The sequence below is a fragment of the Coturnix japonica genome, chromosome 1 (assembly GCF_054131305.1).
Source record: "Coturnix japonica strain WE chromosome 1, WE-NBRP24, whole genome shotgun sequence".
Classification (NCBI taxonomy): domain Eukaryota; kingdom Metazoa; phylum Chordata; class Aves; order Galliformes; family Phasianidae; genus Coturnix; species Coturnix japonica.
In genome coordinates, this window is record NC_140663.1 from 55,173,305 (window position 1) to 55,198,796 (window position 25,492).

General features: G+C 43.9%; 1 long non-coding RNA gene across 3 annotated transcripts; it reads right to left on the bottom strand.

The window, feature by feature from the left end:
- Nucleotides 1-12: 12 nt before the first annotated feature.
- LOC107315512 (uncharacterized) lies at nucleotides 13-18,668 on the bottom strand. Of its 3 annotated transcripts, none has more exons than XR_014943688.1 (3): nucleotides 18,539-18,668; nucleotides 7,978-8,077; nucleotides 13-2,317 (listed from the first exon to the last, which is right to left on the bottom strand). It is a non-coding gene; the product is annotated as an uncharacterized LOC107315512 (long non-coding RNA). The 3 variants fall into 3 exon arrangements; XR_014943687.1 differs by lacking the exon at nucleotides 18,539-18,668 and adding an exon at nucleotides 11,694-11,834; XR_004307763.2 differs by lacking the exon at nucleotides 18,539-18,668 and adding an exon at nucleotides 11,606-11,747.
- Nucleotides 18,669-25,492: the final 6,824 nt, after the last annotated feature.

A 25,492-nucleotide genomic window follows, 5' to 3' on the forward strand; every position in this document is an offset into this window, starting at 1 on the left:
TCTTTCAGGTGATTTTTGTTCAGTTTTGTTTTTGCAAGCAGATCTGCTTTTATTTCACTGTGCTCAACTTTCTGGTGCTTGCGTTGAACAAACACTTGAGACAGAAGTACATCAACCGGCCACACCGGGCACCGCTTCTTCTCACCAAACTGAGGTGTACTGAGCCGTTCAAGCTGTGTTAAAGCAAAGTTTTCAGCTGCCATTACAATGACCTAATCCAATGCTGGTGCTATATCAGCTGGAAAGCTATTAGGCAGCTCCACTTTTCACCTGCAAACACCACCCATACCAGCATACCAGCTGCTGTTTTCGGAAAGTGGCTGAGAAATGCACAGGCAGCCAATAGATCAGTTAAAATCAAAGCAATAAAACTCTGTGCAGTTTCTCAAGAGAAATAATTCCAAACCTCAGTTCAGTGGGCAATTGAAAAGGGCAGCATCAGGAGAAAGTGGAGCAGGGAAGAGGCAGCTGGGAATTACTGGAGCAGCTTTTCAGTGCTCCCTTTTCTCTCTGCGTTGTTCCATATGCTTAAATGACCTTCAGACCTGGGAGGTGGGCTTAAGTGGACCCTCCTTAGAGATCCTTGCTTCTTCAGTAGTCATCTACACTCTTGAGGATCTGCTGTAGATGGGTAACATATGTTGCAAGGTGTGAGGAATTTTTAATAAAAATGTTAAGAACTTTCTGTATGTGAGTGATTACCTAAGTGTGGGAACACCAGAGAGAAGAGTGGAATGGCAGGTGCAGATGGCACCTCAGCCAGCAGGTCATCGAGGTGCCAACAGGTCTGTGTGAGGCTTACCAGAACCTCCTCACATTGAAGACAGTCAACGCAGCGAGCAAAATGAAGGACAGGCTAATAAACCAGAGCTCTCAAGAAGTGATGAAAGGAAGAAAAAACAGGCTTGGAGCCATAAAACAGCCAGATAAGGACAGAAAAGTAAACACTAAGCCAGGGATGGAACAGGATGAAGAAACAAAAGATCACACTGTCAACTCAGAAGATCCCAGAGCAGCACTTGGCTTCCAGTCCATGAAGAACCAAGGAGACATGTTGAGATACCTACATGCCTTTTCCATCTTCACCACCACAGTCACCTGGGCTGAAGCACTTGGAGCCATTCATTTTGATGTTTGGAAGCATGAGGGTATGTGAATGTGTAAACCTTGTTTTGTTTGAAGTAAAATCACCTCTGTCCTGTTTTAGCTCACAGTGCTTTGTTGCATGGTTACAGCTGTGTTACAAAATGGGTTTGGCAAGGTTGTCAATAAGAGCTACATGTACTAATGACACTTGACTATTTATCCACCTGAGTGGATACAATGTCTGGCTTGCCTGAAATGCTCTGTAGGGACATACAAGTGTTTTTCCACTTATTTCCCAGGCAAATACAAGCTCAGGATTCCAGCTCCTCCTCCTCTCAGTGGGTGCCACAGGGCTCCTTCCTCCCAGGCTCTGGGATCACACCTTCTCTCCAAAGAGGTGATTTCTCCCATGTTTCCTTATGCACACCAACACTCCATTCTCCAGCCTGGTGCCACTCTAGCTTTCTTCTCAACTGTTAGGAACGTATAACCTGTATTTTTAAACAACTTAAAAGAAAATACTGAGTTTTGCCTAATTTTGGAGCTTCTCATTTCCCACGGCTTCAGGCCAATGCCAGAAGTCATCTGCAAATCAGCTGAAACACTCCTAGGGTCTCTGCAGTGGAACTCTGAAAGATTTCTGGGCAGCTTTTGCAGCCTGAAAGAAGTAGGCATCAAACCCAGCCAGTTTGTATTTCCAGGGTGCTCACTGCCACTAAAGCTGCTCAGCAAAACCCCTCACTTGTGTTTTCTGTCACCACTACTAGACCAAAAATTTCATTCTAGGCTGTTTTATGATACTCTGGGTTCACTTGTTTGTGCTTTCCTACTTTCCATTATGATTCCAGAGCAATGCAAAATAGCAACATATGAAGCTTTCCAAGTGAGAAAACTCCAGGCAGCACAGAAACTCCATGAACACAGCCAGCCCCAGCTCATCACACCTGCCATTTTCTCCCATCCCTGGGATATGGCACCCAATGGCTTGGCTCAAGTTTCGTCTTACATAACTGCCACTCACAGGGTCCTTCTGTGATTTTCCTGTGGGCTGTTTAGAGACTTGCAAAGATGCTCCGTGGCCCAGCATATCTTAGCTGTTATAGACTTCATTCCAGAGCTTTGTTCCCCAGGCACAACGCAACCTTTCTCTTTGTGCAGTAGAGGTCGTGTATGCTGAGACAGAGCTTCCCTAGATTCTGCTTCAAGAACGATGAGTGTTTCCTTGCACAGCCTGCAAAAAACAACAACAAAACAAAAAAACAGGATTTTCATGATCCCCATCATCATCTCAGTGCAGAAGGCCAATGCTCTCTGGTACAAACAAAACTAATAATAGTAGCAAACAAACCACTCTATCAAACCACAGAACTCCACTCTTAATTCTTTCTTGGGAAAAGATGGGGAGAAAACAAATTAACTTCCTGAGGGTTATCACTGCTTAAACGGCTCTGTTGATGAAATTAGTAAGAGAACATAGTGAGCTTGCTCTGAATAGGCAAGGGCTGTAAAGGAGCCTCAAGGAAAATTCAGGCACAGTCTGACTTTGAAGGAGTGCCGCAGAGATCCACAGCTTGTGAATTGGGGCTATTTCTAGTTATCTCAGTATTGACGTAGTTCAACCATTGTGAGGAACAGGAAATTCATAAAGACTGGGTTAGTCTTTTTGGCACGAGGCTGGCATCTGCCACAGGACATTAATCCATTCTAAGCTGCAGTAAGCTGAGCTGCTGGGTTTGTATTTGTGTCACCAAGACCGCTTACACTCACTGCTGGTCTATAAACTCCTATTAGTCTGGCTTGACAGTGGCTTACCCCTCGATGAGAAGAATAGCCTATGGATCGTGATCATTAAATAATGATTTACACAAATTCTGTTAAGAGTCTCATTCTCCCTAAGTAAGTCCACCCTCCAAAATATTTAGGGGAGAGGGGGTGACTCAACAGGAATCACATTTTAATTTCCTTTGTGAAATATTGCAAGCTTCTCTCTCCCCACCTTGCTGTTCTTGCCTATGGGGACCACGTATTCTCCCCGTGGAGAAAATACATCCCAAGGTATTTCCTTCTTTGTTTTCCCAGATGAACTTAGTGGGAATCCCATTAAGTTTTTTAATATGTTAAACTGGTTTTTAACTTTTCGGGCTTCTATCATCCCGTAAAACTGACTGAGGAATGACAGGGCCCTGATAGGTTTGTCCAGTGTGTAACATGAGCTCCCAGGGCTGGAAACAACGAAACACAATGTTTGGAGAACTGGGGTTTTTATAAGAGCCACTCCAGCCCTGACTTCACCCCGCCCTTTGATTTTGTTCGCTGCAGTTTGGCAGTGATGGTTGGATTTCCTTACAGTTTCTATCATTAGAGACCCTCTGTTCTCAAAGGTAGAGAGGATTTTCTGGGTGCATTAAGGCAGTTTAGAAGGAGAGACGATGAGTGTCTTGCTGGAGCCCTGATCTGCACGGACAAAGTCAGAGTTGCATATCAACCTGGCCAAGGCTCACACAGAGCAGCTTGTAAGAGACAAGACTTCCAGATGAATCAAAAGGCAGCCTCCCCTTCCCACGCTGACCTCCTTGGTCAGCCTGCTTGAAGCTGCCCTAAGCTGAAAATCTCATCTATCTTTTACCATTACATCTTCAAAAGACCGTGGGTTGAAAAGAACAAAGAAAAGCTACCATTAAAGTCTGGTTCTGCTAATATTGTCACTTGCTGGTTTTGGAAACAAAGTGAACAGATGTTAATGGAATATTTCAGCTCACTGGCATTAATACAGTTGGGCTGTCCTGGAAGAAAGGATACCTCAGAATTCAGAACATGGTTTATTTGGCTTTCTAGGTAAAACCAACCAGATCCCAGACTGAGCAGGGGAACAAGGCAAAGAGATGGTGGAATAAAATAAGACTTGTAGCTCTACCATTCAAAAAACCTGAAGCAGCAGAGGTACAGGAAAGTTAGGAGATGTGCCCTAACCTACCTTGGGCAGGGAACACAGGCAGGAGCTGACAGCACACCTGCAAGGCCCTGTCGTGACAGCTCTTCATAGAGGGAGGTACTTCTCTGCCCTGGCCAAGAACCATGATGGAGCACAGGGAGGGCTGGAGCAAGGCTTTACTCAGCCTTTCTAAAGTTTTCCTATGGGCTCTTTCAATCTTTGCACCTCAAGATTCTGAGGTAAGAGTGGGACAGGGCTTTGCTTTGGAGACAAAATGTGGTGCCCTCGCACTGCTGACCTCAGAACACAGCTATCTGTAAAACAACCCTAAGTCAAAATCCCTAATGGGCAATACGATAAGATGTCACATCATTACAGCATCTTGCAGCAGGCTGTGCTTATGCCAAAATCAGAGAAGCAGGAATGCATATGCCCTTACGGTGACAGCAGAGGAGATTTTGTTTTGGTTTTGAATTAATGACTGATAGGGTAAAGGCAACTGGGGGAACGGGTCAAACACAGCTAATGAAAAAAGTAGGTCCAGTCGTCATCCTGTTATATCACTTGCTAATAAAGCAGTGTTTAGCAATAGCCTGGGTGTTATAAGGCTTAAGGTTATCAGCAGAATGACTGCAGAGAGCTGTTTGGCATTCAGACTGCATCCGCGACTATAACCCAGCAATTTAGACAAAAACATGTACTCTCCATAGGTGCTTGGTATAGGCTATTACTATTATTAATATAGTAATAGTCATAATAAATTACATATGGAGTGTGTTTGTTATTCAGAGGAAAACTTAATTATAATTTCCACACTGGCAGCATTTGATTTACTTTTTCTTATCTCTGAAATTGTATAATTAGTTCCCAAGTTACTACTCCTATGAAATCTCTGTCTTGTTTGGGGTAGGAGACGTGGAGCTACAGCTGCAGCCATTGCTCTTTCTGGCAAAGATAGCTTTCCCTTGGGAATATTAATTTTTAACATAAAAATGAAAAATGAGTAAAACTGTGTTACATGAAGAAAGGAGGAATGCTCTGTACGCACCTCACAGGGTTCTGCCCTCGCGCTGGATAGATGCCTTTGGTAAAAGGAGCTCTCTAGTGTCCACTTGTGATACTACAGTTGGGAAAAAAAATGGTGCTACGAGCACAGAACCCGATAAAATAGATGTGCAAAGCAAATGCGAAGCACGAGTCTCTTGGTTTAGGTACTCAGTGCTAACGTGTAATGTACAAAATGATACTTAAGCATTGCAAACCAACACTGTACTCAAAAAAAGCGTTAAGGCATGGGGAAGAGGTTTTGCTCATTCCCACCTTTCCTTCCCAGTCTGTTTTTTAAAGGAACTTCTGGTGCACTTCTGAAGTTGCTCTGTTTAGTCTGAGGGGCAAGAATGCGTGTGAAAGAAAAAGCATTTTCAATTGCACTGAGCTCCTACCCAAAGACAGCAGAAGTCTCTGCCACTCAGGGATCTGAGGTCAGGAGCAAATAGCAGCATGAGGCATTCTATCTGATACAAAAGAATGTCTAATTGCAAGCTGCTGGTATTTAATGCATGCAGCTGATTAAATAAAATTGTCTCATGCCAGACCTTGGTCACTAATCGCAGAAAGCAAAGCATAAAAATGATGTGTGTGTAGTACTGTACAAAAGCAGAAAGCCTCTCTGTCTTTCTAAAATTAAGGCCTTAACACTTTAATTAGTAGTTATTATGCAGGTTTGACTGCATGCTACAATCATAAATACATTACCTTTGCACTGTTTTAATGTTTGTGTTCTGTTCTTTCAGCAGGCGAGTGATGAGCTCACCAGTGTTGGTAAAAGTGAGTTTAAAAGTCTTAACTGGTTATCACTGGATATCACAGATGGAGAATAATTACTTGACAGACTGGCAAACTGAGATTATCTGCAAATATTATGGGAGACTTTGGAGGCTCTTCTAAAACACGCCATTATTTTAAATAGCATTTTGCAATTATAATTCCTCCCTTGTGGATACTATGGCTGAAGATTCCAATGCCATCGTTGAAACTTTGTCACTGAAAATCACCACCTCGTGTTTCCTACACCCCTCTTCCCATAGCAAGATTTATCCTAGAGTAGAAAACAAAGTAAGAGGTAAGAATTAACTAAATGTGTCTCAGAGGCAAGAAATCCTACACAGAGCTGTGTTGTTCACCTTTAATCGGTGCAAATAAAATGATGGTGGATTTCCAGTTACCGAGAGGCAGAGGGTTAAACCTTTTGCCTTGAGATGTGTTCCTTCTTCTCCCATTACTGGCCTTCATCTTCTGAGCTCAGCTTACAGAGAGGTCAGTTTAGTCGCTGAAAACTAATTTCAAGAATAAGCCACAAACAACAAAGAATGCTGCCAGACTCTGGTCAGTCATGACAATAATAGTTTTCCTCCAGTCAGCATCTCAGCTGGTTCTGATAAATACAAAGCCCATCTGTGCATTATTGTGTCTAAACAGCAAACCTGTAGCCATTTGGGTTAGATGCTAGACAGAAATATTCTACTGAGTGGGCGATGAGGAGCTGGCTCACCTGAAGCTGTGGGTGCCCCATCCCTAGGGGCAGGTTGAATGGGGCTCTGGGCAGCTGAGCTGGTGAGGGGCAGCCCTGCACACAGCAGGGGGTTGAAGCTGGGTGGGCTTTGAGGTCCCTCCCAACCCAAACTGTTCTATGGTTCTTTGATCTATGATTCCTGTGGCTCTGTTTAAAAATGAAACAAACTATTGATATTTTCAGACCAGAAAGCAAAACCAAAGTCTTTCTGCCTCCTCATAAAAATGGTTTGAAAAACACCCTTTGATTCTTAAGCTCAGGAATGTTAGTCCCACGTTCTTTGTGAGATTAGAATCAGAATCACAGAGCCGTAGGGGTTGGAAGAGACCTCTGGAGATCATCTAGTCCATACTCATCTGATAATACCAGTTCCCAAGAGTAAGTTGCAAGTGTTGGTGGAAGAGACTCTGAAAATCTTCTTTTCTGATCTCCTGCATAATCCAGGATAGAAAAGTTCACAAAATCTGTGGTTAGTTTCTGTTTTATTAGCAGTGTTGGCTCCTTGTACTGCACACAGCCCTCACTCACCCCTTCTGCTGTCAGCTCAGAGGGTGCTGTTGAACTGGCAAGGACCTGTACAGAAGACAGCAGTTCCTGAAGTCCTACAAGGCTTTGTCAGGGAGAACTTGATATTTTACTTCATGTCTTCTTCAAAAATGATAAACTAGATGACATGTAAACTGTGTTATATCACAAAGAATAAAATTCATAATTTGGGAGAGCACAGAAAGAACCTGGTTTTGTGCTTCATTTCCACTTCTAAACACAGGAGAGATTCACAGAAGCATCTGCTGAGCTTTTGAATGACTTTGGATCAGCTTTAAGTGCCTATATGCCAAAAGAAAACCAAACTCACACATGAAAACAGGAAAATTGCAGTGACACCAGGTCAGTTTGCATCCCAAACTGATAACAAGTCTGTTTTGGTGACGAGTGCACCCAGTAGAAAGAATGCAGAAACTCTGCATGTTCTTCACAACATGAGAATGCTATGAACATTAAACAGCTGCAAAAAATATGTGCTTAAGCTTTGGGTTTTACATCTCTGCTTTTCATTCTCTCCGCTTATAGATAAGGACGGTCAGATTAGATGGAGATTTGCAAGTGGATAAAAGACATTGTAGTACCAGAAATAGTTTCTATTCAGTACGGTAAATACTTGGGTCAAAGCACAATCTGAGATTCTGGGGTAGCCATAGCGTGTGCCTGAGATCACTGAGTCACAGCCTGAGGGCCACAGCAAAAGCAGTGGACATTTCAGAGAGCAGATCAGACCTTTTGGAGTGTCACTGACTGTGCAGAGGAAATGTCTTCATTTGCTTGGTCTGAAGGGCTCCCAGAAAAAGGGGGAAAAAAAAGGAAAAAGAAAAGAGTTTATATATATTACCTGGAGTACAGAAATAATGAGAAATGTCAATCTTGCTCTCTGCTTGCCTGTGGGATTTTCTTCTCCTCAGAGGGGTGCAATATTCACCTCCGCCGGCTATCTGATAAAGAAAAATATGTGGTTAGACTGGAATCGCTTCTAATCTACCAGAGCCAGCGTGAGTCAGCCAAACCTGTCAGAGGTGATGTCATTTGTCAGCCTCCAGACATGACTAAGTGGACATCCGCCTGGACCTGCCACCACCCACACAGACACCACCAGAGTCCGTGCCGGGTCACAGCCCTCAAACCTAAAAGGATTTGCTGCAAGCATCAGCATAAGGCACGCCAGCAAAAGAGCAGCCACTGCTGCAGGTCCTTTCTGCTAGCATTACTGCAGCGGCTGTGCAGATTTCCCACTGTAGGATGGTGGGAGATGCTGAAAGGCAAAGAATCTGGCCTTGTTGCTGGTGCTGGTGCTGACAGTGAGTCACCCAGCTGCCTCAGCTGAAAATTAGTCTCCCTGCCTCTCCAGTCCTGATGAATATTGATGAACTTCACAGCACTGAAAGAACCAAATGCAGGATGGCTGTTTGAAGGGACAAATGCTTCTGCTCTGGATTGGGAAAAAAGAAACAGACACATACAGAGGAGTGGCTGTGATGAGCCAAGACTGTCTTCTCCCTCATTTGTCAAAATGTGATTTGCAGACACACTTCACTTCCATTCACCCGGTGGCTGCCATTTTCTGCATCCTATGTCCACAAATCTCTCTTGCTAATTTGATAGGCAATATGTTGGCTGCCTCCTCTATAAAAAGCCTCTCTGAACTGGGACGCTTCCCAGCTCATTTTAATAAATCATGACTGTAATTAAATTCTTTTGCTGCATATTTCTGCAATAAAATCCATATCATTCATTTATTAGCCTTTTCTTTTTTTTTTTTTTTTTTTTTTTTTCTGTCCAGATATCATTCTGTCTTGCTTCTGAAGCTGCCCCTCCTGCCTGGTCATTTGAAGAGTGCCATCTGCTTTGAATCACTTGTCTAATTCAGCTTCTTTCTCCTTGACCTCATCTCCAGAGTCTCTCCTCAGTTCTGTCCAACCCAACAGCCCCATTTTTCTTACAACCACTGTCCTTGCCACAGGCAGCCACTTAAGCCACTCTCAACAGCTCAGCTTAGCAAGGCTGTCCCATTGCTGCAAGAGCCACTTCTACCACCACACCAGCAAGTGAATCTGACACAACGCCTTCCCAATTCCTGCTCAACTGTAATTCCCATTTTGTGCTGGCAGAAGATGGAGAGGAAGACCTGAGCTGGATCACAGAATCACAGAATGATAGAGGTTGGAGGGGACTTCTGGAGATCATCTAGTTCAACCCATGTGGATACTCACATTCCATTGGGGTTGGGGAAGAGGACCTTGAGGCATGCAGGCCAACTGAAGCACAGATATGTTAAACATTGACTGTAGCAAAGGCTGCGGGTAAGGTCAGGAGAAGAACTCGGTAGCCCCTTCCCTCAGCTTTAAATCTCATTCCAGCACAAAACCTCACTTAATGAATGTCACATCAGTCCCATTGGTTGGAGAGAACGGGACTGATTTTAGGAGCCATGTTCTGGCAAAATGGCAAAAGTTGGAATGACAGAGAAGCTGTATGGGATCCGGGTCAGACAAAGCAGTGTAAGCCTTTGGCTTGGTCTAAAAAAAAGTGTTTCAAAGACATGGATGCATGAAGCAGCACCTTGTTCTGCGCTTCATCAGAAAACTTTCATTTTTGGCAGAGATGTGGACGTGGAGTCCTTTGTTTTTCACCTCCTTAAAAGCATAATGCAAAAAGCTACAATGTCTGAAGTTATAATGTGGGGTCAATTTTATGCTGACACTTGGTTGGTTTCATATTCGGAATAGATTGAGATACGACTCTATTTGCATCACTCTGAGTGAGGTTTTAAACATGTAAGTGGGAAAATTAACATGAAAACGAGTCCTTAAACTGCAGTTACTTGAAAGATGCAGAGCATGAAGAATTCAAATGGCTTTCACTCCATGACCCAGTTAAAATGCATGGAGCAGTGCTGCAATTTGGTTGCAAGCATTTCAGAGTCATTGGGATATGGTGGCTGCCTCCACCCTTCTGCCAGTGTAACTGTAACAGGAACAGAGAAAATGAAGACCTTTTTTCTGTTTATTAGAGTAGCTATACTATGAATACACCAAGCAATTGGGTAAGCTAATACGAAGTATTCTAGTGCTGCAGTAGCTCCAAATCAGTGTCCTTGCTCTGCAGAAGGGTAACAGAGTAGTACGACATCAGTGTGAAGGGCCTCGTGAAGCTTTGCCCTCAGGATCCCAGAACTGCCTGATTCCCTCCAAGAAAACTCACACACCATTATGAGGGAAGCAAAAGTGACAAAGTTGTCATCTCTTCCACAGTGTCTTTTGTCTCCTTCTGACAAGCCTTCTTATTTTTAAGGGAAAGTGTAGGAAGAAGGGAAGCTCAGGGCCAGAGCAGCATCCCCCTGCATGGGAGCACAGGCAAGGACAGACTCCAGGAACTCCAGCCCCAGACCTGTCAGTGAGAACTAAAGGAACAGCCTCATTAGCTGACAGCAGCAGCAATACCTTGGTTTCCCTGTGGATTATCTGCTCAGGGAAAAGGAACAGAATGTATCTGGCAAGTGTACATGTTCTCAATGTAATAACACGTTGCAGCCGCATTCCTTTTCTTTGCATTACTGAAAAAGAGCTACAGTTCTTTTTCCCTTTCATATTCATTTGCAGCTGCCGGGCAGGCTTTGAGGGAGCCTTGCACAGTAGCCACAAGCGTGACCTTTTCTGTATTACAGCAAGGATGAGCTGAGGCTGAGATAAGCAGCCTGATATTCTCCAGGCATCTCTGCTGCAGGTGACATCACTGAGGGAACAAATGCCAGCACCTCCTGGTCACGCTCACTGCAGAGCCCCTGCTCTCCCCCCTGCGGACAGCAACACAGAGCTCTTTTTAATTGTCTCTATAAGTGACAGATTGTCTGATACAGGCAGAGCTGTGAAGCAGAAACCTGCCCACTGATTCCCGTGTCAGACAACAGACACTGGTTTACCCTCTTATGACAGTTTGGAGGTGTTCCCACCTCTCCTCCTGCCACCTATGGCTGGCCTTCAACAAAGCTTGGCCCTGTCTGTTGGACCAGGGCCACACAAGCAATTTATCTGACACTGGCACAGGTGAAGAGATGGAAATATTTTGCAGGGGACCAGGCACACACTGGCTCACTGGGAACCTTCCACAGCAATCCTACAGCCCTGTTACTTTTCTGCTACTTCTGTTCCTCTCAGTTGTACCACAGCCATGTGTGCTTTTCCAAGCATGGGAAGAGGCAGTTTTGAGAATCAAGTGGCAATTAAGGCTCCAAGCTCTTTCTCTGTTATCCCTACTATGCAGCCTTCTCTTCTTAGGGCTTAGCATACCCAGCTCCCTCAGCTTTTCCTTGTACATTTTGTACCTCCGCTCCCTGACCACATCAGCAGCCACTCACTAGTATCACTTCTGTTTATCAACTTTTTTTCCTACTGGTGAGCCAGAAATGGTCACATTATGCCAGATATGGCTTCACAAGTGCAGGACAGAGGAAAACAATCACTTACCTCAACCTGCTGCCTCTGCTGTTATTAATGCAGCCCAGTGTCTTTTGCGCTTGGCTCTCATTCACACAATGGCACATTCTCAACTCACATTCAGCTCGATGTCCAGCCTGTCCCCAGTTTGTACTGTTGCATGGTGTCTCTGTTTACAAGATGCAAGACTTCACATTTGAAGTCTTGAACTTCATGATGCTCCTGTCACCCAGATCCTTGTTTGTGACTCCCAGGATGATGGCAGCCTTGCCCTCCAGCATATCAACTACTCCCAACATATAAAGTAACTGCAAGTAATAACACAGAAGAGATGACAGTCAGACTAATGGCACTATATAAACTAAGAATGCAGCAGGACTGACAGCTATGCTATACTCATCCTTCTACTAGAAAACACTCTGTGCTGCTGTTCTTCATGGGATAGCTGATGTCCTTACTTTTGAAGAGAAAACTGAAGGATGATGCTTATAACAGAAAGGGCTAAGAGAATTCCTCCGAGAAGATGCTATCCACTCCGAGAAGTGGATAGAATTAAGGTTCCTTTTTATCTTTATTTCCAGAAATCAGAATAATTAGCATCAGCCCAAAGCACATTTTCTCAACTGAAAGAAAAAAAGAAGGATGCACTTTCCCGTGACCTTAACTCAGTCACACAGGTCAAGCAGCAAAAATTAGATGTTTAAAATAGCAACCAAGCTGAGCTTCACTGCTCCTCTACACAGGCATTTGTCCACAGGACAAAAAAAATAGCGAGCTGTATTTCCCCATCAGAGCTGCTTAGTCATTCAAACAAAAAGATAACAACGAGGTAACAACAAGCAAGAATTAAAGGGAAGATAGTGCTGTGTTCTTAGTCATGCAAAGCAGAAATGCCTATTGCTCAGAGTGAAGGGGAAAATGGCTCCTCTCCATGAACTGTGCTGACAGTAATATCTGTATCTTACTCTTCCTGTTTTCACTCTTGCCCACACAGCAGTGGCTTTCAGTTGGCTCATTTCACTCGTCTAGCACAGCATGTTGAAACACCATGCAGTAAATCAATGCAAATCAATTCTGAAATCTGCTAGAAAGAGTCAAGTGTATGCTATTTTTAAAGAAAACTAGGAGGAGCTTACCAACTCACATGGAAACTTGGGTCAGACTCCATTGTTCAGACAGGGTTGGTCGGGAAAAGCAGCCGTGAGGACTTTCCCATCTGAAGGAGTAGGTGGGCAGCCTGGACAGAGAATGGAGATGCTTGCTGTCACTGTGTGGTCAACAAATGGCACCACCTCCACAATGACTTGAGTTACTGTAAGGCAGAGAGATATTCAACTCCCTCATCCACGACTTCAGCAATTTTCTGGATTAAGGCCCAATACAGGTGTGCCCGAACTGTCCATGACAAGAAGATGTTGGAACAACAACAGCAGAGCAAGGTTGAACATCTTTCCTACTCCCACCTAAAGTCTTCCCAAAGGGGTGCCAAAAATTGATTCTGGGGAGCATAATAATCAAGGAATAATAATTTGGAGAATGGGACCTCACAGATACCTCCCTTTCAGCTCACACAAACCAAGGGTCTGGAGGCTGCAGGGAACTCAGGGCCATCTGCTGGACTCCTCCTGTTGTCCCAGTGCAGCAGCTCAGTGGATACCAGTCTCAATCCTTCCCTCTTCCTCTACCTGGAGGCCACAGGGAGCTTATGGCCATCCTCTGGGTTCCTCCTGTTGTCCCCAGCACAGCAGCTCAGAGGACGCCAGTCCCAGTTCAAGTCCTTCCTTTTTCCTCAGGGCTCGGGGCAGGAGAGGTGAGAAGGCCTGGGGAAGGATGAGGACTGGGGATAGGGAAGGAAGGGTGAAGGAGCAGCAGCTGGCGCTGGGGCTCTGTGGCGGATGATGACATTTCAATGCCAAGATGAAATCAAGAGCCCCTGGTGCGCTGCCAATGGATGTGGTAATGTCTCTTGGCAAGCATGATGTTACAGTGCTTGCCGTGCCTGGATGGAGATGGATCCACCTCCATTGGTTCTTCCTCTGGAGGCAGATCCACCTCCGTGGGCATGGAACAGGCCACCCAGGGCTGTGGGCACAGCTCCGAGTGTCAGAGTTCAAGCGCATTGGGACAACACTCTCAGACATGGGATTGGATTTTGAGTGGTCCTCGCTGGTCTTAGTGTGTCCTTTCCACTCAGGTAATTCTACAAATGATCTCTGTTTCTTCTCACTCTCCTCTATTCCTCTTCCACAGCTTTCTCTTTCCCATGACTGCTGAGCTGCATGTTTCAAAACCAAGATTTCCTGAGTTCAAAGCAGGGTAGACGATCTTGCAGCTATAAGAGAAGTGGCAGAACTGTATCAGCTCTGTTTGGTAACCTTGCTTCCAGAACTGGCAGGGATCAGTAAACTTCACAATCTGAGATAAAGACAGTTTAACTGGGCAGAAAAAGAAGAGGAAACAATAATGACAATAAAACTATAAACAAAGCAAGAGATGCATATCGCAGTTGCCCACCGCCTACTGCCTGATGCCCAACCCAAACTCTGACCAGTGGCCAACCCCCAGCCAACTCCTTCCCATTTTGTTGTTTGGCATGACACCATCTGGTATGGAATATCCCTTTGGCCAGTTTAGAACTGCTGTCCTGGTTCTGTCCACTCCCAGCTTCTTGTGACCACTCCCAGCTCTCTTGCTGACAAAGAAGTGCAAAAAATAGAAAAGTCATTGAATTAGTGCAAACATTGCTCAGCAACAACTCAAATATTGATGTGTGATTAACGCTATTCTCATCCTGAATCCAAAACACAGCACCACACCAGCTACTAGGAAGAAATTTAACTCTACCCCAGATGAAACCAGAACAACAATACAGACATAGAGCGAATAGTCTAGCCATTAAAAAGGCAGTTTCAGTTATCTTGAAACCCCAGGATGTCTACAAATAGTTTCCACCAAAGAAGAGCATAAACATATATTCCAACTTCATCAAAATAAATTCCCTTAAAGGAATTCCACTTGCAATAGCCCTTGCCAGGTATGAGGAAAGGTGGTGCTCTCACAGATCACTTCAGTGACCAAGTGCTTGGCAGGGTCAGCTGGGATATAGGAAACCTCTTTCCCTGAGCTGAAGCTGGACTCCAGCACTATGTCCTGTAATGTAAGGGGGGAGTTTTTGTGATCTCCCTGTTTTGTGAGATTGGAGAATGATGCTCTTACAAAGCCCAGTGAGCTGCTCTTCTGAGATGTCATAAGCAGGAGCTCGATGGGTTGAGGGCTGTCTTTTAGGATGGCCTTTAATATTCAGCTGTTGGGACTCATTCCTACAGTAGAAAACATCCCTTCTGTAGGAGCCTGGATCTAAGCTCAAGTAGCTTTGCTTTGCTTTTACCCTAGGACATTGCATTGGAATAATCCTTTTGCATGTGGTCACTTACTTAGTGGTCCTTATTCCTTGGCTCTGCTTGCAAATAATCTTAAATATCTACCTTGCTTTCCAAAGTGTGTCTCTTTCTTTACAGAGAGGAAGCTAATCTACTCATTTCCACATTTTCATTCAGGGAGAGGTAAATCCAGGGAAAAGAGTGTGTAGTAGAAACTTACTGAGGTACTGGCTGCTAAATCTTCCTGAAGGATATCTTTTGTTCTAGTTCAGCTAGTAGGCCTACTTTATCCCTTGTATGCAATATACACAATGCAACCGCTGTTGGCATGCTATCCATGGGATAGAAAAATAATCAGCCTAACCACAGAGAAATGACATATATTGGCTCATCAGCCATTTCCCCTCCTCCACAACGCCTTTTGCTACAAAAAGGATGCCATAATGGGAAAGAATGTCTTTGTTTATTTTTCACATGTGGTGAGCTTGAACTCACTTACCTGCTGAATCTGTAAGGCTACCTGCGAGTTGTTCCCTCCACAAGCAGAAAGCCACCAACTTTGCTTGATGTCTGCCTGACAGCCCCCTACAATGATCCAAGCAAGAGGTGGAGACCCAGTAAAACACATGTTGTGCCTCACTCTGAAATAGATACAGCAAGATGAGCTGGCGAGGAAGAAAGAGTCAAATTGTCTCAAGCCACTGTAAAATCCCAGACTGTGCTCTCAGTAATATGATCAGATCTGGGGCTAGATGATCAGCTTTGGCAGTTCTAATAGAGCCTGTCTGCCAGCACTGTAATTGTAAACACAACCAACATCTGAATATAATAATAATAATGATAAAAACCAATGTTACTGTGGCCCACACCCACTGGGACATCTCATTTTTGCTTTGGCTTTAAGATAAAGGATGATGAGGATGTTTGGATCAACAGCTTCATTTCAGCCAGTGTTTCTGATAAGTCTGTCACCACATTTGTCTCTGGAAAATATTAAGCAGAACCTAGAGCTCATTCCTAGATGATGTACAAGCAGCTTGTTTTTCTCATTTCACCACAAATCTTATTTATATATACACTGCAAATAGATTGATACCACACACAGAGCACATCTATAGGGCCTGATTCTCCAGTGTTAAATTAGATTTATGATCTTGTAATTCCACGGACTTCAATGAGTTTTTACCAGACTAAAGCTGGTTCCTAGGGAGAAAGGATGTATTATGAACTTGCACATACTACTTGTCTACCCACCCAGAAATGTTAGTGTAGGCACGCACCTGGCACAGATGGTAACAGTTAAATTTGCCTCATCTTTCCTTTTATAAGACTATGATTTCAGTTGTTCACAACTGCCAAACATTCAATGTTCAGGCAGAAATTTTCCCTCTAATGTGCTTGCCGTAGGCTACGTATTTTCAGACAGCTCCCACAAAAGTAATCCAGGAGTTTTTAGGATGAATTTAGGGAAAGCCAGTTTCCCTAAAACCAAAGTTTCCAATTGCTTTATATAGAGTATCTCAAAGCTTTGAAGTAAGAATTCAGAACACTGAAAGGAAGTGTTATGCTGTGTTCCAGAAATGGATGTGCTGCTGCCCTGGAAATCCATCCACAATCCTAAATCAGCAGCTCGCACTGAGCTGTTGGCTTTGCATTGGCCCTGAGTTAGTTACCCAGCTGTGCCAACACTGGCATGTTCTGCTGCAGTGGGCAATATCTCTGCACTCATACAAGACATGCAGCAAACTCACAGTGGATGCTTACAAATCCATTTGTAAGGAACTGCACAACGGTGCTATAAGCATTCTGCCACACAGCCATGTTGTGATTGCAACAACTGTTTAGGTTGGCTGAGTTCTCAGGCAGCAATATGGGTGAGTGGCAAACTTCAGAAAAGGGCAAAAAGGGGGAACAGGGAAGCTGCCCTAAATTAGGTTGGCTTTGTACTGTATTTTGTTTAATTTATAAACAGCTACTCACAATGCCCTGGAAAAAAAAAGAATCCTTGCTACTTCCTTTGCTTAGGCAGCGCTACACTCATTTCAGATGCTTACCCAAGTACAGAAAATATTGCTAAATGATTTACCAAGGCAGCTGAGAAGGCCAAGAGCATCCTGGCATATATCAGAAATAGCTCAGCCATCAAGAGCAGGAAGGTGATTGTCTCTCTGTACTCTGCTCTGGTGAGGCTGCATCTCGAGTGCTGTGTTCAGTTTTGGGCCCCTCACTGCAAGAAAGACACTGAGGCCCTGGAGCATGTCCAGAGAAGGGCAACAAAGGGTTGTCTGTATGTGTACTTTTCCACTGTGACTCAAAGCAGACCCCAAATTCTTCAGTCATCTGAAGAGCTCCCCAGCAGGGAATGTGGCCCACCTTTGTCTACAGGCTGGCCCAACAGTCCAAAGGTTCCCAAACCCCACATTGCAATGGTTCACAATAAAATCATAAAAGCATCGAATCATTAAGGTTGGAGTTACCACTAAAATCATCCAGTCCAACCACGAAGCCATCCCCACCGTGCCCACTAACCTCACTGTGCACATGTTTCTTGAATACAAGCAGGGATGGTGACTCCATCACGTCCCTGGGCAGCCTGTTCCAATACCTCACTAATCTTTTGGAGAAGAAATTTTTCCTAATATCCAACCTGAACCTCCCTGGCACAGCTTAATAACAATAGTGCTATTGCTAGTTATGCAGGAGAAGAGGCTGACATCAACTTTGTCACAGCCTCCTTTCAGGTCATTGTAGGGAGAGATAAGGCCTCCCCCGAGCCTCCTCTCCTCCAGACTGAACAATCCCAGTTCCCTCAGCCATTCCTCATAAGACCTGTGCTCCAGGCCCTTCACAATTTTGTTGCCCACAGCACAGTGAATGGTTTTGTTACAGAACATTCCACCTTTAGCTTACATTTATTTTGATGTTTAATGCAAGTCTGCAGACCTGCTGCTGACCATGCATGGTGGCCACTGACATTTGTGGGCTGCAGACCACCCTGCCAGCGTGAAGAGCTCTTCTTTTCTTCTTCTGTACACTTAGCTCAAGTGGAGGTCTCTGCTGAATCTCAGTCTAAATAGCTCAGCCATTTTGCTGACCCCTGTGAGAGTACATAAGGCTCCATATGGTGGGAATCTGTTTTTTCAATTTGCTCCTAAGACCAAGTATAGAAAATTATATACAAAGCTATGGAAAGAGAATATTATGGTTGCAGAATCAAGCACTTACAAGACAGGAACTGGCTGACAAGGTTTCAGTTACATAAAAGAAAGATCTACATAAACATGTTTTGATAGCCAAAAAATGCTCTCTGAAAGACAGGCTAGATAAATAGAAATAAAAGAATGAGGCCGCTTTGTTTGAGAACAGCTTCTTAAATCAGGATTGTCTTTCCAGACCATTTCCTTCTCTCCTCCCTAAACTCCTGCCAAATTGCAGCAAGGTTTAACACGAACATTTCACAAAAGGTTGATCTTTGTACTTGAGAGATAAGAAAAGTCTGGGCTTTGGAAGTGTTTGTTTTGTTTTTTCTTTTCGGTCATTTTTGAGGAGTTATAATGGTATAAACTGAGTACCTTAGACTCACCACAATGAAGAACTGCCACACAGCGTAATTCTTCCTGTTATTTTTCTTCCTCTGTGAAGATGACATTCATGCCTGTGGTGGGTCCACTATAGTTAAGGGAGAGACTTTTCACTAGGAAATCTGCTTCCTGCAAAAGTAGAAAATAAGATTTCAGAACAAGTCCATTTAGGGTTGCGCAACAACCCCCCATTTCCCCATGCTTTGCTATCATTACAGATATACCAAACAAGTGCCGTATTTGTTAAGCTTCAGCAGTGGTTTGCTGTGAGGGAAGCAGAAGCTTCCCCAGGCCAAGCTGAAAGAGAGCAGCCAGACAGCAGTGAGCATGCAGCCCATGAGTTCTCTTTTTAGCAGTGATGAGGACCTATTGGGTTCCAGCTGATCTAAGGGCTTTGGCAGCTGGACAGTACCAGTGAGGCTAAAACAAAGCAAGGCATGTGGCAAAGCAAACAAACAAGTCATATGAAACTGAAATAAATTGAAATCCTTTCCTTTGCAAGAAGCCCTCCCCACCCGACAGCAGTCACAAGCTTTGTAGAGTCCTGTTTGCACATCAGGAAGGGAACCTGAAGCATGGTTTAGAAATCCTGTGGCACTGTTCACGCAGGCACTGCTACAAAAGGGCTCTTCCAATAGAGAGTGGGATTTCTAGATGCTAGTCAGGCAGGGAACTGATAGATGAAATGAATATGGGAGCAGAACAGGCTGCAAAGGGCTGCAAGGGCTGGACTATGCTGTAGGACAGTCACAGCTTAAGGAAAGGATCAAGTACAAAGAGATGGTGATTAGCGAAGGATGTCTCAGCTGAAAGGGCAACAAGCCCAATTCCTACCTGTCAGGTTCTGCCTTTCACTGATAAAAGCTGTACATTCTGTAAGGAGCATTTTACCAGCCCCCCAGTCTGCAGGCATTGGTGCAGGCAACATCACAGCTCTGGAGAAAGGCCAGAAGAGTTCAAAGCCCTTTGCTGGAAAACAAAGCAACGTTGACAAGCATAGATGTAAAATTTATGAGGTCCTGATTGCTAAGAGTGTACGTTTGGGATATAAAAATGTAACAAATATGCCACCCACACTGTTTATTCTTTTCTTATGTGTGGAGATTTGGACTAGTGTGCTGAAACACAAAACAATCTGAGCACATTTTTAGGTAGGATTTATGGCATTCCTAGACTGACATTTAGTATCACAGTTTGCAGTTGAGTGTATTATTCAGCAAGCCACCTGCCTCTATAACTGTCACTGGTCGAGCTCAGACCTGGTTTATGTACAGCTGAGAGGAACTCCTGTTTTTTCAGCTACTGCCTGTTTACAAGGAGGTTTCACGGCACACAGCACTGAAAGAAATCAATTTGTAGAAATAAAAGACAAGGGTGAAAGCCTGGCGTGATTTATCTTGTTTGGAAGCCATAGGAAGGGGCATGTGAAATTTGCATTCCAGTAAAGATCAGGGCAGCCTGCAGAATAAATTGCCACTGGCTCGTGCAGGTCATCTAATCCAACTTTCTGCCTGGGGCCTTGTCCTCAGTCACTGGGCTGAGACCCAGGCTGCCGCAGCTGGTCCACTGCCTCTCTGATCACAGCGACACATTACCTACCTGTGTGTTTCTAAAACCAGAATATTTGTGGCTTACTGTTAAGGCTGGGATTCTCTTGGGCAGAAAAAGCCATTGATAAATTCACTGGTAATCCTTACAACTCTTTATCACAGTGGAGCATAGAGAGGGCTCCATCAGTCTGTCATTTCTCTGCTAATACAAAATCTAGCAATTTCCTACTCTACAAGAAAAGAAAACAAAAAGAATCCCATTTTGTGTTTCCCTGGGGTCCAGTTGCAGTAGAGACCAGGGAGACTAGGAGCTGAATGTTTCTGGAAAAGGAGTGTTACACTGAGATAGTTTGCTGGGCGATTGGGTGTGCTCCATGACTAGGATCTCTATATAGACAAAAGATTGGTCTTCTGACTTGATTATAGGTAACAGACATTGCTCTGTACTTCAATGAAGATCTCTTCTACTTGGAAGAAATACGCCAGCATAACAAATTTTCTCACCTGTATTTAAATGTATCTGAAAGTATCTGGTATTTTTCTGCAAGCATCAACAATTTAGCCTTGAATACTGCAAAGTAGAGGAAACCTAAATCTCTGTTGCAGGCATTGGCTCGTACAGTGCAACATAACCAAGAAGCTGCCCTTTGGGGAATGACAATGGAAAAACAGGTGACATACAAAATTAAAATCGAAGAACGGTCTAGGTTGGAAAAGACCCTTTTTGGCTTTCAGGTCAACCTGACCTGAGACCCATCACTAAACCATGTCTCTTAGTGCCACGTCCACTTATCTCTAAAGTACCTCCAGGGATGGGGACTTGATTGCTAGCTGGGTCAACCTGAACCTGATCTTTCTAAAAGTGCTCATTATTAAATTAAATAAATAATTTACATTTACATCATTCCTGAGGATCATGGGATTAGAAATCACATGCGATAAAAATCTCGTGGCATGATTTCTGGCATGTAACTGGAAATACTTGTTGTGTTTTACTGCAGAAGGATGTACATGGTTTTACTCTGCTTCTGGTGCTTTTTCTCTATGGTTGGCACTTCCCAAGCACAGAATGTAGACCTGCAGGCAAAGACTGGATGATGGTACATCAATTGCAGAAATGAGTTCTGTCTGGTACAGGCAAGATGGGCTGTCTCTTTTTACAGCCATTATATGAATTCTAATATATACCAAGAAAATGTCCCAAGCTCATAATCCTGAGGACAAGCCCTTATGCTAAAAGCAATCTTGTTGTAAATGAAACTTAATACTCATTCTGCAAGTGAAGGTGATAACACATATCAATGAAAAGCTCTTGAGCATCAAGAGTATTGAGTAAAGGCACTCCATCATTCCCTGAGTTACATAATTATCAGGCCAAATGCAGGATAAAGGTAGGAGCAGAAGGGGAGGGGGGTTGGGGGGAAGTAACCTAGATTGCTAACAAGGGCTGTTCGGAAAACTGCCAAAAAGGATGTTCAATGGAGGTTACAATAACGTGTACAGAGACTTAGCATTTTCTTCTCTCAAATACTGCTTCCTTGGATGCTCATCTGGCCTGGAGAATCAAGCTGATGCTGGGTACTGAGATTTTCTCTTCCCTAAATCTGCCTGGCATACATCAGGCATACATTATTTCTTAAATGTTGGGTATTTAAATGGTAGTCATTTACAGCTGAGCCCAATACAACCTTATGAACCCAAATGTTTCTATAGAACAAACTATAGCATCAGAAATACCATTAAAACCTACAGAAATGTCTTTTACTATCAGCTTCCTTAGGAAATGTCAAACTTGGAGCAGCAGCCCAGCACCATCAGAGATATCACACTAATTTATATAATCACACTTTGTGGTTCTGTTTTGTAGTACTTAACTGATACAACAAGCAGATAAGTAGTAAGGGAGCCTTTCTTTCAGAGTTACCCCTCATCTTCTTTCTCCCTGCTTTCTGGCTCCTAGCAAGGCAGGCACATGGTGAAAAAATGTTTCAAGCCAGTGGGTGGCATCCAGTATTATATTCTGGATGTGTCGTTGGTGGCTTGAATATGTCAGATATTTTTAGCTAGTGTAAGCAGTTCTAGGCAATCAAGTATTGTAATCAAGAGCATGGCTCAGCTATATTTTTTCAGTCAGCACTTCAAAGATTCAGGTTTCCCAGCTCTCTCAGTTAATGTGATAGGATGGTATAGGTGTAGTTGCTCCCTGTTTTGGTATAGCACGGTCATTTTCAGAAGTACAATCTTTTGCAGAACTCCCCACTGTGCTCAGCTGAGTGGATAGTTATTTCAGTAACAACAGCTTTCTGCAAGGAAATAGGAAAGGTAGTCCTGAGCCTGACTGGAGATGTTCAGAGTTACCTGTGACTGCGAAAATCTCTGTGTTCCAGTGGGCTACAAAGGCATGCTATTTGGGAAATGACAGAGATTGCAGACAAAAAATTACAGAAAAGCCAACCCTTTCAAGACCAAGCAGGAAGCCTACAGAAAGCCTGTGATCACTGCCAAGCAGAAGCAGCAGCAGCAGGAGGGGAGACCAGATTGCCCTGCTGCTTCCACCAGCACTTGCTAAGCTGCCCCTGCCCTGCACAAACACGTGGCGTGCCGATGTTCAGCACCGCGGTCAGCGCCCGCCCGCTCCCGTCCTGCCCACGCGTGTCCCCCCAGGTGAAGAGGAGCCATTGGGGACCGCTGGGCTCGGATGTGTTTTGGCAGAGCTGCACTTGAACTTGGAAGGCTCTGGCTCTATGGCAGTCACCTGGGTTTGGTAACAGGAAGTAACAGGAAGAGAATTCCAGTGCTCTAAATTGCCAAGACGCAAAAACATGGATCCTGTATTAACAGCTCTGTATTTTCTCCCTAAACTTGTGTGTACCTGGGTGTCCCTCAGCCCCACTGCCACACTTTGATCTCAGACCTTCCTGCAGCCTTCTCCTCCACAGTTTTCCAGTACACCCATAAGAAGACAATGCATCTTTTAATTGCTGTGCCATCGCAAAGAAATAAAAACTCAATGGCAGAGCTTCCGACTTGAAGGTGCAGTTATTGCAGCAATCTATCATCTGCACCAGGGCTTTCCAGGTCATGAGTGCCCCCTCCTTTTTACACTGCAGTAATACAAAGTACATGGTTACAGGTGCATTTCTCAACCTTTGAAAGCTCATATTTCTAATTGTAGCCTTTGCCCATTGGCTCTTCTGTCCTGGAAAAGCTTAAGAAGACAGAGGTCACAACCTACTTCCCTGAAAATTCCAGAAATCCTTTCATTCTTCTAAGTCCCTGATGCTTAGACCCATCATCAGTGCGCTGTTTCTCCTTCTCACATTCTCCTCCCGTGGATGAGCAATCTACTTCTTTCAGCAAGTGGAGTCCACCAGACACCTGATGAAACTTAGCAATTCAAAGATCCACTGCTGATTTCTCAAGTAGCTTCTCTTTCTAAACCTCCTCATCATCATAAGTAACTTGTCAGAAATCAACATAATACAATAGTGTCAAACTAGTTTGCAGAGAAGCCACCCATGTACGTCTGCTCTGATGAGTGCAAAAGCATGAGAGACTTAAGAATGATCGCTGCTGCAGCAGTACACTACTTGATTCTTCCATTCACAATCTGACTCTTACCTCCCACACACCAGCATTTCTAATAGAGCACTCCCATACATGATACAGACCTTTTTAATTCATGCTTGAGCTTTTGGACTGCTCAGAGGAAGTGATGTACCCTTGCAAATGAAGCTAATGGTACTTCAGAGCAAGCTGTAGTTTCTAGGGTTAGAAATTGCATGGCAGTGGGACTCATACCTAATGCAAAACTGTTTCTGCTCATTTCCTTTCAAATGCAAATTCTAATTATCCTCTGGCTGTCTGAAGCAGGGCCACTTCATTCAATATTGCCATTATGACATTTTGAACAAGACAAAAACACCTGCCCTCCTAATCATCTCTGCGCACACAGCACACCCAAGCTACTCTGCCTCTGCTATCCCCAAATTCCCACTGCCCAGCCTACAGAAAGAGCAGCAAGACTGGCTAGATGAAATCCTGAGCAATCTTACCTGATCTCAGAGGTGACTCCGCTGAAGGTTGACTGGCATCCTCCCAAACTCCCTCCCAGCCTCAAGTGTTCTGTAGTTCTAAGTTTTTACACAGGGACAGTAACATAAATTGACAAAAACTCCCACTGTGTAGCACACTCTGCCCCATAACTTACATTTTCTTTCTCCGAATCCTAACAGATAGACAAACAGCCAACGCAGAGCCCAGGATCTGGACAACACATTCAGAAAGGCTCGCCACATTCAGTCATCCCTAATCAGATCCATACCTACCTTCAGATGCTTCTGTTCAGCAGATTTCCAGGTTGCTCCTCCTGACTGCCTTTTCAAGGTCCTACAACTTTGATGTTCATTGACTATTTTTCACAGCAGTCACTGATGAAGTGCTGACCTGAATGCAGCCTGACAAGCTTTCTGAATGCTGTAGTGTCATTTACTTGTGTCGCAGCACCCACAATGAAAGAAAAAAAATGAAAAGCATCAAAAATGTCACAATAGATGGTGCAATTAAGGCAACGTATCACACTGTGAAACAGAAGAAAAACTATCGCTCAGCTCCTGGGCAAGGAAAGGCTATAATTTACTGTAGCAAGCAAAGCATATGCATCAAATTACTCCCATGTTTCAGAATCTCTCATGTATGAACGTCAGCAAAACTGACTGCACACTTGCACACAATCAGCAAACAAAAAGAGGAGGCTTCCTTTTCTCTAATCAGATGGTTATAATCCCCCTGATTCTCCTCCAAATAAAACCACCCGAGGTGTATTCATCTTAGCACACTTACACACCCGACCTGGATGGTTCATTCCCCTGAGCTTTCTTTATAACAAAAGAAAGTGGGTTTTCCCAGAGGGTGATTTAGAGCAGCCAATGGCTTAGAAGCACACCTCTGGCTCTTGCCTCCTCTACTACAGAAGCCTAACAAGATAAGCTTCCTAAATTCAGTGCCTGAAATCAGGTGATACATCTTTTCCATTTTTCCCTTTCTTTTTTTCCTATCTCCTCATTAGGGCTCCATACACAAGCAGTTACCAACTTGTCTCTTCAAAGATTCTATCTAGAGCTGGTTATTTTTTCCCCTATTTGTCTTTAACCAAAAAGGAGATATTATAATAAACAGTAAGAAAACGGTAACATAAAAAAGAAATTACTTTGTGAAATAGAAACTATCCAGGAAAGGACAAAATGCTTTCCAATGCTTTCATACAGCTTCGGAAATTCTGTTAGTGTCCTGTTAGGCAATCTCCTGCAGCAGAATAAATCTTGGGCTCAGGCTTCCCATAATAAGAGTGACCTTGGATGAAAGCCACAGAGATGGCAGCAAAATAAACTAGCATATGTCCTTTGA